Source organism: Anomalospiza imberbis, chromosome 9 (genome assembly GCF_031753505.1).
Source record: "Anomalospiza imberbis isolate Cuckoo-Finch-1a 21T00152 chromosome 9, ASM3175350v1, whole genome shotgun sequence".
In the NCBI taxonomy this organism is placed as follows: Eukaryota; Metazoa; Chordata; class Aves; order Passeriformes; family Viduidae; genus Anomalospiza; species Anomalospiza imberbis.
In genome coordinates, this window is record NC_089689.1 from 31,124,375 (window position 1) to 31,141,099 (window position 16,725).

A 16,725-nucleotide genomic window follows, 5' to 3' on the forward strand; every position below is an offset into this window, starting at 1 on the left:
AGGTGCAGCTCAGCTTTTCCCACTCCCTGGAAAAGCTTTGAGACACTCCACAAGCTCCTTTCAGCGAGCAGCACTCTCCAATCAAAGCTCTGCCAACTGTTTAATCATGGAAATGGAGCCAGAAACTTATAAAGGGCAAAAATAATGATAAAAAAAGCAACCTCCCGGTGGCTGGAGCCAAAGCCCTCCCAGCTGGGCACTGATTGCTGGCTGAGCAGGGCCCCATTGCTGGAGCTCATTAACACCCAGGGGTAGGACAGGGCTCTGGAAAAGCAGGGATGGCTTTCCATCCAGCACCAGTGAAGAGGGGAGCCAGTGAATTATTTCCTGGGCACTGGCACAGGCTGCCCAGAGACGCTGTGGCTGCCCCTGGAATGCCCAAGGCCAGGTTGGATGGGGCTGAAGAAGAATGATCATAACTGTGAAAACAGTCAAAGGTTGAAATAATACAAGATTTTTATCTGGGTAAAACCAGTGCTCCCCTGGACTCATAAGTCAAGAAGACAGGACTTCTAAGGCAGGACAAGAAGAGAAGAGTTTACCCAGGGTAAGAAAGGGACAAGTGGGTGGGACAGGATGAACATTTGTCAGTTTAACAGAGCCTGGATAAATCTGAATAAACCACTCTGAACATCTCTAAAAGCTCCTGGTCCCAGGAAGCTCCTGAAGGTCTCTGTGATTAAGGAGTTGCAGAGTGGAAGAGGCCAATGAAATACCAGCAAAACCCCATCAATATCCCAGCCCATGGATCCCAGCAAACACCTCCACCTTCCCAGGCTGCCAAAACCAGCCCCAGCCCTTCCCTCCTCCTGGGCCATGGGCCACACTGGCCTGCTCCTCCAGAAGGCATCAAAAAGCTGCTGGTATTACATAAGGACACACACATTATCCCCTTAAAACCCCACTGTTCCCCTTTCCAGACCACAACCTAAATCCTACAAGGTTCGAGTTCCAACCAGCAGCGAGAGCACCATTGTTTGCTCAGCCAGAAACGCAATAAAATGTAATAATTCAAAATAAACTCAGATTTCCCTTTCTTTATCCTCGCAGACAAAGGAAGAGCTGCTGGCTGCTGAAGGGGCTGTGCAAGTTTGGAGTCAGAAAGCCACGGAATTATGGAATATCCTGGGTTGGAGGGGCCCCCAGTATCACCAGTGCCACCCCTGGCCCTGCACAGACAGCCCAACAATCCCACCCTGTGCTCCTGGAGCTCTGGCAGTGCCCAGCACCCTCTGAGGGAAGAACCTTTTCCTAAAATCCAACCTCAACCTCCCCTGGCCCAGCTCCAGCTGCCCCTGTCCCTGAGGTTGGAATTTGTACACTCACATAGGGATGTCCATCTTTTAAACACAAATTCCAGCGTACCTGGGCAAAGGGATGTTCACTGGAGGATTCCTGTCACACAAGATGTGCCAAGAAAAGAGTTCTAGACTGGAAAATTAGAGGTAAAACCTCATCACTGCTCCTTACAGGCAAAATGAGAATATTAGAGGGTTGTGACAGGTAAACAGTGATATACCTGTTGCTGCTCATACTGTCACAGGAACTAAATAAAAGAGCTGTAATGATTTGAGATGATTTCTTGTAACTCTGCATTTTTCCTTTTGGAGAATTCTACAGGTTCAGTCTCTCTCCAGCAAGCCTGAATGACAGATTTACATCGTATTCCCAAGATAGTTATTAAAATAATTTCCCTTGACAGTTCTCTGGCTGCATCACTCCCCCATCCCTGTATCCCAACCATATGGCTCTGCTTACTTCCCATTTTAAGCGTTTTGCTCTGATGTGAAAAGCAATTCCTGGTCCTTTCCTCTCAGCCCCAGCTCTCTCCCACCCGTTCTAGAGCACAGCCCCACAGAATATTTGGAGCTGGGAGGGACCCCCAAGGACCCCTGACTCCAGCTCCTCAGGGAATTCCACCACGGAGCTGCTGCAGGGCTGGAGCCCCTCTGGAGCCGGGCTGGGAGAGCTGGGGGTGCTCACCTGGAGAGGAGAAGGATCCAGGGAGAGCTCAGAGCCCCTGGCAGGGCCTGAAGGGGCTCCAGGAGAGCTGCAGAGGGACTGGGGACAGGGCAGGGAGGGACAGGACACGGGGAATGGCTTCACTGCCAGAGGGCAGGGATGGATGGGACATTGGGAATTGGGAATTGTTCCCTGGCAGGGTGGGCAGGGGCTGGGATGGAATTCCCAGAGCAGCTGTGGCTGCCCCTGGGTCCCTGGCAGTGCCCAAGGCCAGGCGGGAGCAGCCTGGGACAGTGGGAGGTGTCCCTGCCAGGGCAGGGGTGGCACTGGGTGGGATTCATGGTCCCTCCCAGCCCAGCCCAGCCCAGGCTGGGATTTTGTGAGCCTGCAGCTCAGTCACACAACTCCCCCTTGGATGTCACTGCCTGCCCTGTCCCTTTCTCCTCAGCTCACTGGAGAGCCCAGGGAAGGGTCCCCACCATCCCCATGGCCCCTCGGACCCTGATGTGATTTCCCCTGTGAAGCAGCTGCTCCTCCCTGTGAGAATTCCCTGTGAGAATTCCCTGCGAGAATTCCCTGCCCTCGGGGATGGAACCTTCCCCACTCGGGTTGAGTCAGGCAGAAGAGGGAGGAGGGCACGGACCCTGTCCGGCCCCAGCCCTGCCTCTCCAGCTGCCCTCTCCTGCTCTGTGCCCGGCCACCCTCACCTTGCTCAGGCGCTGCTCCTTGCCCTCATTCGTGCACTGGATTTCTCCCCGAGGCTCCTGTCCCGTTCTGTCCCCGCTGGATTTCACCCCGTTGATTCCAGAGCCTTCTGACCTCCATCATTTGGGGTTTGCAGCCTGTTGTCACAGGCGCTCGCACTTTGATGTCACTGGCCAATTGCAGAGGTGTGTTCTCTGCTGCATCACCCCAGGCGTGAAAAATGCATGTTTTATGATTGGCTCTTTGCAAATATTACAATGAATATTATATGTGTAATGTTAGAAAGTTATGCTGTACTAATTCTCTTAGGTAGTGTGTTAAATATAGTTTTAGGTTATAACACAATGTTAAAATAGAAACTATGCTATGTAAGATACTTTTTAACTAGCTCAAGAAAGGGTTGAGATAATCAAGAAACTCTTTGCACACAGGTAACAACAGGAAATCTAAAGAGTTACAGCCTCCTTATCAGAAAAAACAAACATTCTTCCACCTCCTCTCCATCTTTATGGAACCACCAGGATTAAGGGGAAAAAGTTGACAAAAACCAGAAAAAAATCTTAATTTGCAAGGAATTTATGCATCATGTTTGAGATATATGAATATGCAACAGGCTGTTGCTTTTAAGGGTTATTCCTTTGTTCACCAGGCATGTTTTTGGCGGCTCAGTGCCCAAAAACAACCAGACGTCTGAAATTCTTTGTTTTTTATTGTCTCGTAGTGTCCTGATCCTCATTGTCCAAATTTTTATTACTCTGATTTTATTACTAATAAACTTTAAAAATTTTAAAAAACAAGTGACTGGTGTTTTTCACACATGCATCGACTGAAATCCCTGCTGAGCCCTTCTGGGATCCCCGGGGGCTGAGCTCCCTCTGCACAGTGAATTCCTGACAGCCATTCCCTTGGGAATGTTTGGAACAAGCTGTGCCCCCACCTTGCAGCAGTTTGGCCTGGCTGTGTCTAATTTTTGGAAAGGAAAGGCAGGGCCAGTTGTGTCTGCAGCACTCCAGCACGGGGATGTGGCTGCCATGCACTGTGACCCTTCCCAGAGAGGGGAGTTAGGCTGGGCTTTGGTGGGGTCAGCATTAAAAATGAGTGCTGCTCATTCAGCCCCTGCTGCCATGGGATGGTTTAGGAGATTATGGCTCTCTGCTGGTCCTGAACACAAATTTATCCTGAGCAAGTTTCCAGTGCCTCCGCTCAGTCCAGGGGAGGACAGGCTTCTTCCCTGGATTAAGTCAGTGGATACAAATTTATTCAGTATTTATTTTTGTTCTCACCACAAAGCCTAGAAATTAGTAACGATTATCTAACACTGAAACCTGGAATTGCTTTCCACATTATTAATTCCTCCTCTTGAGCTGCTGCAGAGCTGCCCCCATCCCACGGAAACGCGCGGGGAGTGGTGTGATTTAATCTTCCTGACATTCCAATGGCACGGGAACTGCTGGGATTAATGGGGATTAATGGTGTAATTAATATTCATACTCTACAGACAGTTAGCACCGAATTAGCATCGGACTGTTGCCTGCCCAGCACTTTGGGATGCCTGGTGCACAGAATTCTGCCCTCGTTTCCCTGCAGGAAACTGAGGTGGGTTCCAGGTTCCTCCCCAAGGGGCCCAGCCCAGCCCTGAGATGCGGATCACACAGAATCACAGAATCACAGAATCACAGAATCACAGAATCACAGAACAATGAGGTTGGAAGAGACCTCTAAGATCATCAAGTCCAACCCATGCCCTATCACCTCAACTAGACTACAGCACCAAGTGCCACGTCCAGTCTTTTTTTAAACCCATCCAGAGATGGTGACTCCACCACCTCCCTGGGAAGACAATTCCAGTACTTTATTATTCTTTCGGTGAAACATTTCTTCCTAACATCCAACCTGTACCTTCCCTGACGTAGCTGGAGGCTGTGTCCTCTTGTTCTGTCAGCGCTGCCCGGGGGAAGAGACCGACCCCACCTGTCCACAGCCTCCCTGCAGGGAGTTGTGGAGAGCCATGAGGTCACCTCTGAGCCTCCTCTTCTCCAGGATAAACACCCCCAGCAGCACATAAAGAATCATTTGCACAGGATCTCCGGGATGTCAGGATGTGTACTGGAGATTCTTTCCCACCCTGTGAGTGAGCAGAAGCAGCTTGTTGCCATAAATCAATGGGAGCTTTGGACAAGGAGTGATTTCTTGTTCCTAAAGGGCTCTGGGTATCTGTGCTGAGCAGAGTTATGAAGGAAATGATTTGCCATAGCTTTCAAACCCCAAACCTGGGCTGAGGAAAGTTCACTCAGAGATTGCTGTTATCACATACAGCCATTTGGGAATATTTATGGGCAAAATATTTGGGCGTGCTAACTACATCCAATTCAGTGGGAACACAAAACAAAGCCTCTGCTTTGAAGTGTTTGGAACAGAAAGACTTTAAACCAACCCTTTCACTGTGTAATGGAACGCTTGTGTTAATTATAATTCCTTTTGCCAGGATCTGCTTTACATAACAAAGCTAATCTGCCAACTATTAAGGAAATTTCCCCATTTTCTCTTGCAGATGATAGAAGGGGAAATAATATCATATTTTAAATGCAAAGTGGGGATGATTAAAATTTCAGTCTAAATAAAATAAGAACATTTCTGAATCCTAGAGACAACAAAACAAGTAATCCATGGGGGTCAACAGAATAACTGACTTACAATTCTCTACTTGAGCCTTTGGTATTACAAAGCTTTTTATAAGTAAGCAATTTTTAGCTGTTTATTCTGCTCCCTGTAATGTCTTCAGCACCGCTAGCCTTGAGGCAGGTTTGGAATCAGAGGCTTAGGAACGCTCTGGTTTTATCCAGCTCCTGAAGTGCCTCTTTATCCATTCAAATCTGCACACTAACATTCAAGTTCACGTCTCTCTCGTGAGATTTTTGTTTAATCCTTTCCTTATAAATGAACAAATTAACCAGGGGGGAGAAATGTTCAAAACATCAGGTGGGGAAAAAAAAAAAGGATGCCAAAACCCACAGTAAAAGAGGAGATAGAAGAGATTCTGTGCATGCATCTCCTTGAGCACAGCATTCAAAATTTACTGGTGGGGCTGTGCCGTGCTGCCTGCACAAATTCCCGAGCTTTTATCTGAATAGCTGGGATAAAAGACCTGTGATAAGTGGGTATAATAGGAGTTGGAGTCACATTATGGGATTGTATTATGAATCAATGCTGTGTGGTTTGATTTTGCTGTCGTTTCCTTGTCTGGAGCTAAAGATCTTGTGCTATTTATTATCCTTGTTCCTGCCTCACAAGTGACACCGTGCAGGAAATGGAGCCCCGGTAATTTTAGTCTCAGGGTTTGCATTGTGTGGCTCCTGTGAGGAAGCTCCTCAGAACATCTCCCTGCAAGATCTGCTCCCAGGAACAAGCACGGAATGTTACAGGGCTGGGATTAAAGGAAACAACATCAGCCTCAGGCACCCAGCAGAAAGACAGAGAAAATCAGGGAATCAGAGTCCTTCAGGTTGGAAAAGCCCTCCCAGCCCATGGAGTCCAATCATTCCCCCAGCACTGCCAAGGCCACCCCAGCCATGTCCCCAAGTGCCACAAGCTCTGAAATCACTCCTGGCATGGGGACTCAGCCCTGCCCTGGGCAGCTGTGCCAGGGCTGGACAGCCCTGTCCAGGCAGAACTTCTCCTGATCTCCACCTGTCTGAGGCTGGAAATGCAGGATGTGGCTGGGCTGTGTACTCCATCCCCATCTGTCAGAGCTGGGGCAGGTATCTGCTGTTCACTGGGCAGTTTTCTTTATCTCTGCCACAACCAATCCTCCCTCCAGGAGATCTCTGCTGTTCATGGGCCATTAATTATTAATTATCTTCTGTTCATGGCCACTGAGTGTCCCTGCATGGCTGAGAACATTCCATCATCCCATGGGGAGATGCTCTGCCCAGGGGAGGAGCCAAGCATTCCTACCTGGATACAATCTGTGGTTGGAACACCACAGCAGCCTTTGCCCACTGCATTCCCAGAGGAGCAGCTTTCTTCCCCACTGCATTCCCAGAGGAGCAGCTTTCTGCCCCACTGCATTCCCAGAGGAGCAGCTTTCTGCCCCACTGCATTCCCAGAGGAAGCCCAGGCCCATCTCCAGCAGCCCTGGAGCTTCAGAGGAAAACTCCACCCTTGTGCAGGATCCCTGCTCCAGCAGAAGCACAGCTGGCACTGCAGGAGGGCTGAGCCACCATGGGATGGGACTGCTGCCACCCCCCTGACCCACAGGCTGCCAGGGCCTGTTCTCACTCTGGCAGTGCTGTTTGTATTACTGCATTTTTTTTTAAAATTATTTTTCCTAGTAAAGAGCTGTTATTCCTGCTCCCATATCTTTGCCTAACAACCCCTTAATTTCAGAATTATAACAATTCAGAGGGAGGGGGTTTGCATTTTCCATTTCAGGGGAGGTTCCTACCCTCCTTAGCAGACACCTGGTGTTTTCAAACCAAAACACCAACTCAAACCTCCCCTGGCACAGCCTGAGGCCCTTTCCCCCGTCCTGTCCCTGTCCCTGGGCTCAGAGCCTGTCCCCCAAAGCTGTCCCCTCCTGTGACCCTGCACCCCGCCAGGGAAGGGAACCACGGGATTTGTTGCCTTGGAATCTTTGGATGGACAACTGAAAAGTTTTCTTCACACCTTTAGGAAAGCTGTACAATCAAAGATCCACTCCTTCAAATGGAGATTTTCCAGGCAGGAAACATTCAATCCTATCCTTTAAAGCTGCCTGTCAAATTCCTCACAATTCAGTCCTACAGGATGAATCTGCCACTTTACTTCTCAGTTGTTTTTTCAGTCGTCTCCAGAAATTTTCCTAAATTAGCTCCATACATTCTTTTTAAAGACAGGCATTTGGTTCTGCTCCTCCCAACTGGTGGATTTGGCTGCTTGCAAATATCAGATATTGTCATCATACTCCCTTTACCCTTTCTTAGGCTATGAAATGGAAATGAAAATGTTGGGGTTTGGAAGTAAGGAGTGTGTGCAGAACACGAGGAAATGCTCCTCGTGTGTGCAGCGTGAGGAGGAGCTGCTGAACCAGGGCCACCCCCAGCCCTGGTGGCTCTCCCAGAGCCACGAGCCCCACACAGCTCTGAGCCCTGAACATTTTCCTTCTCCGAGTTCCCAGCTCATCAATCCAAGCCAAGACGTGCCATGGGATAAATCCCAATGGGAGAATGGCATCCTCACACTCTCAGGTGGGGTTTAGAGAGAAAATGCACTGTTATTATTTCCAGTTTCAGAAATCACCTTTGCAATGCAAAGCTCTGTCCCCAGCCCCTCTTTCCCAGCTGGTAAATCCCGAGGGGTTGGATGGAGGGTCCTGTGCATTCCCAGAGCCTTTCCAGGACACTGCTCTCTGTTTTCCAGCACAGCCTCCCAGGCCCAGGGAGCTCCTCCTCTGAGCCCAAATGTTCATTTTTCCTGGCTCAGTCACAGGTTGTTAAAGTGCTTCAGGTTTGTGCATTTCTCCTCTTTCCTCTGCATTTCCCAATGAGCTCCTTGCCCCCTCTCCTGTTTCTGGCTTATGAATGAGCAGCTCAGCAGAGGTGGGACATTCCATAGCTCAGCCAGCTCTGGGAGGGAGGCTGGCACACGAGGAGCTCCTGCAGCAGCATTTGCTGAGGCAGAGCTGGCACCAGGAACCTAAATCAGGGCCCCTGTGCCGCTCGGGGTAACAATCCCATCTCTCAGGCTGACAGGAGTTTAAAAGCAGGGATAGACAAACTCCCTCCACAGTCCCTTCCCCTGCGCCTGGGAGAGCAGCAGCAGCACAGGCTGCAGGCGGCAGGAGTCTGTCCCACGAGAGGAAGGCAAAGCCAAAGTGAGCCCTCTGTGACCAGCTCCCCCAGCACCAGCCATGGAAACGCAGCTGAAGTGTGCAGCTCCTCTCACTGCAGATATTCCTCCAAAGTTCACTGCTCCTTCTGCCCCTACCCCCAGCTGCAGTTTCACTTGTGCCTGGCCCAGTTTCACTCCTGCCACTGGAGCTTCTTCAGAGAGAAGGGGGAGTGTGGGTAGAGGCTGACACAGAAAAATGAAAAGTGGAGCATTTAAAGCAGCCCCCCAAAAGGACATGCTCTGTATTAATGGCATTTTGGACCTTGTTATTGAAGAATCACAGAATGGTTTGGGCTGGAAGGGACCTTAAATCCCATTTAGTGCCGTCCTGCCATGGCAGGGACAGTTCCCACTGTCCCAGGCTGCTCCAGCCTGGCCTTGGGCACTGCCAGGGATCCAGGGGCAGCCCCAGCTGCTCTGGGAATTCCATCCCAGCCCCTCCCCACCCTCCCAGGGAACAATTTCCAATTCCCAATGTCCCATCCATCCCTGCCCTCTGGCAGTGAAGCCATTCCCCGTGTTCTGTCCCTCCCTGCCCTGGCCCCAGTCCCTCTGCAGCTCTCCTGGAGCCCCTTCAGGCCCTGCCAGGGGCTCTGAGCTCTCCCTGGAGCCTTCTCCTCTCCATGACCGAGCAACCTCACAGAACGAATTTTGATGCTGCTGCTTTTAACTGCAAATACGGTAAAATCATGAATCCTTGCAGCCCTGGAGCCTGGAAAAAGGTTTTTGTTCCTTTAAAGAAGTGCTGGATTCTGGAATTGCTCACGGACCTCGTTCCAGTGCCGCAGCCACAGCGGCACCCCCAGAGCAGGGCGGCTGCAGGGCAGCTCTCACTCCTCAGGAAATCTGGGAATCCAGCCCAATTTCCATTTGTCTCACTTTTTCAATGCTGACTGGACTTGACAAAAGGTTTTTATCCAATTCTGGTGTCTCCAGGAGGACATTTAGTGTGTCAGGAGCCATTAGCTGCAGTCAGGCTAACAGGGACACCAGAGGATGTTCCAGGAGTCCTTCTGGTTCACCCCCTTTCCTTCCCAGGCTGGTTTTGTAGGAATGGTTCTGGCACATGGACCGCTTTAATTCCCACAAGTCCTGCCAGGCCACAGCTGGACTCTAAAATGCTTTTGCAGTGCCTTCTCCTCAGTTTTATAGGAACAGAAGAGAGGGACGCTTGGACGTGGGAACCTCATTTGGGGGAAATCAGTGGGTTTGCTCCTCCTTAGCAAGACTTCATTGAATATTAAATATTTATATTGAAATCCAGGATATTCCAGACCATCAGGTGGGATGGCTTCCAGATCCTCTTTCCAGTCTGGGGGTGAGGAAGAGGATGCTCTGAGGAAGAGCTGCAGAGGTCATGTCCAGTGTTCTCCAGAGCTGTTTGATTTCCTTTGGTATCAACTCTCCAAGCAAAAGCTGCACTTTCAAACAGGGGGTGCCTTTATTTCCCCTGACAACTGATGGGCTGAAGCTAGGGAAGAGGAAATAGCAGAAATCCAGTGGGAAAATTGGGATAAATCCCAGCAATCACAGAGTTCAGGGACAGGCAGCACAGAGCTCAGGAGATCTCCCACTGCTGGCTCAGCGTGTGCAGCTCCAGCAGCACGGGGTGAGGAGATGATGGCAGTGATACCAGGATAATTACTGCCCCGTTTGCCCAGGGCAGCCCGGTCCTGGGAAAGGGACATTCCCAGAGGGGTGATGGGGCCCTCAGCCAGGACAGTGGGTACCTCCATGGAACCAAGCCCTGGAGAGGGCCATTAAACAAACGTTACAGCTTCAATTCTCCTGCAGTCCACTCCAAAATAAAGTTCTGGGGAAGCATTCAAATGAGACTGCCCCTGCATGGAGCAATTGTCCTCTAAAAAGGGAATAATGATTTAGAACAACCCAACAGGTTGTGGGGGCATCAACCCCAGCTGATGGTTCCAATGTGACATCGTCCTACAGCAATTCCCTTCATTGCAAAGCAGATTTCACCAGTTCCCTCCATTGCAAAGCAGCAGATTTCACCAGTTCCCTTCATTGCAAAGCAGATTTCACCAGTTCCCTCCATTGCAAAGCAGCAGATTTCACCAATTCCCTCCACTGCAGAGCAGATTTCACCAGTTCCCTCCATTGCAGAGCAGATTTCACCAATTCCCTTCATTGTAAAGCAGATTTCACCAGTTCCCTCCACTGCAGAGCATCAGATTTCACCAGTTCCCTCCATTGCAGAGCAGATTTCACCAGTTCCCTCCATTGCAGAGCAGATTTCACCAGTTCCCTCCATGGCAGAGCAGATTTCACCAGTTGCCTCCATTGCAGAGCAGATTTCACCAGTTCCCTCCATTGCAGAGCAGATTTCACCAGTTCCCTCCATGGCAGAGCAGATTTCACCAGTTCCCTCCATGGCAGAGCAGATTTCACCAGTTCCCTCCATGGCAGAGCAGATTTCACCAGTTCCCTCCATTGCAAAGCAGCAGATTTCACCAGTTCCCTTCATTGCAAAGCAGATTTCACCAGTTCCCTCCATTGCAAAGCAGCAGATTTCACCAATTCCCTCCACTGCAGAGCAGATTTCACCAGTTCCCTCCATTGCAGAGCAGATTTCACCAATTCCCTTCATTGTAAAGCAGATTTCACCAGTTCCCTCCACTGCAGAGCATCAGATTTCACCAGTTCCCTCCATTGCAGAGCAGATTTCACCAGTTCCCTCCATTGCAGAGCAGATTTCACCAGTTCCCTTCATGGCAGAGCAGATTTCACCAGTTCCCACCATTGCAGAGCAGATTTCACCAGTTCCCTCCATGGCAGAGCAGATTTCACCAGTTCCCTTCATGGCAGAGCAGATTTCACCAGTTCCCACCATTGCAGAGCAGATTTCACCAGTTCCCTCCATGGCAGAGCAGATTTCACCAGTTCCCACCATTGCAGAGCAGATTTCACCAGTTCCCTCCATGGCAGAGCAGATTTCACCAGTTCCCTCCATGGCAGAGCAGATTTCACCAGTTCCCACCATTGCAGAGCAGATTTCACCAGTTGCCTCCATGGCAGAGCAGATTTCACCAGTTCCCTCCATGGCAGAGCAGATTTCACCAGTTGCCTCCATTGCAGAGCAGATTTCACCAGTTCCCTCCATTGCAGAGCAGATTTCACCAGTTCCCTTCATGGCAGAGCTGATTTCACCAGTTCCCTTCATGGCAGAGCAGATTTCACCAGTTGCCTCCATTGCAGAGCAGATTTCACCAGTTGCCTCCATTGCAGAGCAGCAGATTTCACCCCCGTTTGCCTTGATCCCTTCAAAGCCCAGAGAGCCCAGGGCACAGAGCAGGCCCACCACCAGCTCCTGGCTCATTCCCACTCTTTCCAAAAACTCCATAACCCCTGTCCTTCAGGATGCTTTGGGATCCTTCCAGCTGGGTGGGTTTGTTTCACTGAGAGAGGTGGATTATTATTTCCTTTAACCTAAGCAATTTTTTTTGGTGGGGGGTTGGTTTATTTTTTAGCTTTATCCCCCTATTTTTTCTTCCTTCTGCACCTGGCATGGCCATGTAACACAAGAAGTTCCTGGAAGACCCTTTGGACTCTGCAGAAGGCACCTTTAGCAAGACTCCCACGGGTCACCAACCATCCCACTCCACTCAATTCAATTGGACTCAATTGGAACAAACTCAATTGGAACAGAGCAAATGCTCTTCAGGCCCCAGAGGAAATGATCATTTTGTGTCCATTGTCCTCTGCCTGCAGATTCCAGAAGATGGAAATTTCAGGCTGGTAATGGAATTTCAGTCGCAGCCGTGACCAAAGCACCTCCAACATGGCAGAGTTATGAGTTTCAGATGAGAGCAGCCCTGCTCCATTCCAGATAAAATATCCTGATTTCTATCCCTGTAAATGAGATCACCTCCCAGCGCCAACATTTCCTGTGCCTTGAGCCCGGCAGAGCGGGGAAAAACCACTCAGACTTATTTTAGAGTGAGAGATCCCCCGCAGCTCCTGGGAGGGACAAGTGTGGGAGGAATTTAATGAATGGATAAGAAGCACAAATCCTGGAGAGAACACTGGGATCAGTCACTGCTGACACGTTAATGGGAGTGGGAGCAGTGAGGCAATGGCAAGGCCGAGGATGCTGCTTGTGGGACAGGGACAGAGACCCTTCGGGGGTCTCTATCACAAAGCAAGCCTCCTGTGGCTGCCTCCCCCCCGAGAAATGTTTTTCCAAGTCTTTTTCTCCCTGTGCTGAGCAGGGACAAGATGATAACAGTGGCTGGCACCAGCAAGTTAATTTTATAAGGAAAACTGACACCCTGCTCAAGTGCTGGCAATTTAAAAGAGTAATGCATTGTCAGTTTTAGCTGGGAAGTGGTTGTTAGATGATTTTAAAGTCTTTTGCATATTTATTTTGTCCCACTTTAAATAAATTTGGGGAAGATTTATCTCGTTAGCTTCAAATGCAAGTCCCTCTTGGCCTGGCTGAGGAAACAAATTAGACTTTGCAAACATTGCAAAGACTAAATCAATACATTAATATTTAGGGGACATTAAGGGGGTTTATTAAACAGAAAAAGGGCCTAGAGTATTACTTTGGGAACATTATACATGTTTAAATAAAAACCCGAGGTTGTGGTTCCTGACTGAATCTATAAAAGGCATTTCCACAGATAACTGAATTATTTACAGCTCCCATGTCGGGAGCAGATTCCTGCAGGGATGAGGTGGAGCTGGGAGGGTAGCACAGGAGTTGGGCTGGGCTGGGAGCCACCCTCGGAACTGTCCCGGGGAGCTCCAGCCTGGGCTAGGGTCAGGGGAAGAGAAGATGCCAGGTGATGGTGGCAGCAAGGGTTGTGTCCGTGACTGCCCGGGCTGGCCGTGTGGGACCGCTGGGAGCAGGGGCTGCTGCAGGATGGGGATGGCACAGAGGACAAGGGAGGGCTCTGGGGGCACTTGGGGACAGGGCTGGGACCGGGATCTGCACCTGAAAGGCAAAGCAGGGACCTGTGCCAGCTGTGCAGCCCCAGCACCCAAACCCGCCCCAACACCCCTGGGATGAGTTTGGGGCTGGGGTCCCTCTGAGCCCCTGCTCTGTGTCCCTTTTGGGGCTGGGGTCTCTCTGAGCCCCTGCTCTGTGTCCCTTTTGGGGCTGGGGTCCCTCTGAGCCCCTGCCCCGTGTCCCTGTGTCCCTTTTGGGGCTGGGGTCCCTCGGAGCCCCTGCTCTGTGTCCCTGTTTGGGGCTGGGGTCCCTCGGAGCCCCTGCTCCGTGTCCCTTTTGGGGCTGGGGTCCCTCGGAGCCCCTGCCCCGTGTCCCTGTGCCCCTTTTGGGGCTGGGGTCCCTCGGAGCCCCTGCTCTGTGTCCCTTTTGGGGCTGGGGTCCCTCGGAGCCCCTGCTCTGTGTCCCTGTTTAAGGCTGGGGTCCCTCGGAGCCCCTGCCCCGTGTCCCTGTGCCCCTTTTGGGGCTGGGGTCCCTCGGAGCCCCTGCCCTGTGTCCCTGCTGTCCCAAACTCCCCTGGCCCCGCCGTGCCCAGGTGCAGGAGCATCTGTCACACCCCCTGAGGGACGGGGACACTGGGGCTGTCACCCAGCCCCGAGCCCTTCTCAAGGACGCTGGCAAACGTGGCTGCAGACTTCTGCAGACTGACAGGAAAACAGCTTGGAGGAGGCAATTTCCACTTTGGTAGAATAAATGTCAGATTGGAGATGGCAGAAAGCACAACCTTTTGGAGAAAAATTGTGAGCAACAGAGTGTGGCAAGAGGAATTTCGGGTCTTTACCTTGCTGTGACAAACGTCTGATTTTTAAATCACCTGCAGCTCATGACTTTGCAGATCCAGCGTCTGGCACTGAGGTAGACTGAGTTGATTACAAACTGCTGCCATCGAAACTTGCAATTAATTATTTCATAACTCTCACTTCTTTTAAGTAAGGTCACTGAAATTAAAGTTAACGGGATTACCTTCCTCTCTTTCATGTGATTTTTCCTTCACGGATGTAAACGTGGGCTAAAGACAGAAGTTCTATTTTCTTTTTTATCCAATATCTCAGTTAATTTCCCTACTACAAAAGGGAATAACTGCAATGAGTGACACTGACTGAGACTTGACCTGCTGGTGTCCTTCAGGTGCTGTGCTGGCTGTGGCACAGGGATTTGGGAGCCCAAAACCCAACCTGCAGCTCTGCCAGAGATCCCTGGTGGGCAGTGGCCAAAGCCCCCGGGCCTGGGTGTTCCTGAGTGGGACAGGGCAGAGGCTGCTGCTCCCTTGGGAACTGAGCCTGCTCCCTGGGCCTGGGCATTACGGTGTCTTTAACCCACGAAAATGCGTTTATTTCCTCCCGTGAGCACGTTCAGAACCTGTCAGCCCAAGCAGCAGAGAGGAGCGTGCTGCACACCGCAGCTCCTGCTTCTGCGTGCGTGGAGGAGTCACACATTCCAGGGGGAAGGAGAAGGGGCAGCTGGCTTTGCACAGCTCTTGGTGGGCAGCTTCACTGCAGGTCGTTTTCCTCTCTGGAGTCTGAAGCTGTTTGGGAGCTTTGGATGCCACCTGAGCCTTCCCTCGTTTCCTCTGGGACACAGAGCAAACCCCCCTGGCTGCTCCAGCTGCAGAAGGGTTCCTGCTCCTGGAACACAGCCCGTGGGGCCGAGGGCTTGGAAAGGGCTGAGACTGCTGCCCAGTGTTCCTTCTCTCCTGGCATGCCCTCGGGTCTGTCATTCATTCCCAACACCAGGGGAAGCCCAGTGCCCTCGGACAGAACGGTTTTGCTTTGCCCTCACTCATTTCTGCCCAAAGCAGAGCTTGTTCCTACTCTCCAGATACCAAGCTGGGGAAGATTTTACAGGGAAACCTAACGGTGCTCCCAGGACAACTCCCTGTGTGATACCAGGATAAAACCTTGAGTGATCCCAGGATAACTCCCTGTGTGATACCAGGATAAATCCTTGAGTGATCACAGGACAACTCCCTGTGTGATCCCAGGATAACTCCTTGTGTGATCCCAGGATAAATCCTTGAGTGATCCCAGGATAACTCCTTGTGTGATCCCAGGAAAATTCCCTGTGTGATCCCAGGATAACTCCTTGTGTGATCCCAGGATAATGCCCTGTGTGATCCCAGGATAAATCCTTGTGTGATCCCAGGATAATGCCCTGTGTGATGCCGGGAAAATTCCCTGTGTGATCCCAGGATAAATCCTTGCGTGATCCCAGGAAAATTCCCTGTGTGATCCCGGGATAAATCCTTGTGTGATCCTCCCTGACAGCTCCCTGTGTGATCCCAGGAAGCCTCTGGAGCGGGAGAGGCTGTCCCAGTCCCTCACAGCAGTGACCTCAGGGCCCCTGTTCCCACTGGGAACACAAATGGGTGCCAGGGAGTCCCTGCACAAAGCAGGCACTGAGGGGCTGCAGGATCAGCCCTCCCAGAGCACTGATCCCCACCTGATCCCCAGCCCAGAGCCCGGAGTGCCACCTCCAGGAATGCCTTGGACACCTCCAGGGATGGGTACTCCAACCCTCCCTGGGCAGTTCCTATCCCTGACCCCCCTTTCCATGGGGAAATTCCTGCTGGTGTCCACCCTGAGCCTCCCCTGGCCCAGCCTGAGGCTGTTCCCTCCCTTCCTGTCCCTATCCCTGTGCCCCAAACTGAGCCTGAGGGTCCTGAGGCCTCTCAGCAGGGTCACAAAAATGACTCCATGCTATTTTAATAAAACAGACACACTGAGCTCCGAGCTGCAGCCCAGCATTCCTGCAGGATCCCTGCAGGATTCCCGTGGGTAAGGGCCATTCGTGTGGGAGGTGGCTCACCCTGTTATTTCTAAGGGATTTCCACATGCCACATGGATTAATGGGGATTGCCAGTTCAATTCTCCTCCTCTATATTCATTGCTTTATTACTCATAAAAATGCAAAAGAAAATGTTAATGATGATTGCACCAAAGACTAATAAGTTAAAGCCTTAGGTTATACTTTGCATTTCTGAAGATATAAATGCAATTGCTTAATAATTATGCATATTTTTAACTATTGAGTTATTATTTCTCTATATGCTTGTAGTTAGCCTAATTAATTTTAAGCTCCTGTTGATGTATTTTATACACGCAATTAATTCCCAACTTGTTTTTTTAGCCCTTGCATGAGGGCATTAATTATTAGGAAGACAATCAAAACCAAGAATTGTTCACCCTGGAACAATACAATAAATATTAAATCCATGTGAAAGC

General features: G+C 50.7%; 1 protein-coding gene across 6 annotated transcripts in view; it reads right to left on the bottom strand.

Annotated features, from left to right (window-relative positions):
• Positions 1-16,725, bottom strand: part of NEGR1 (neuronal growth regulator 1) — a 177,572-nt gene that overhangs the window by 80,835 nt on the left and 80,012 nt on the right. The gene's annotated exons all lie outside the window — the stretch shown is intronic.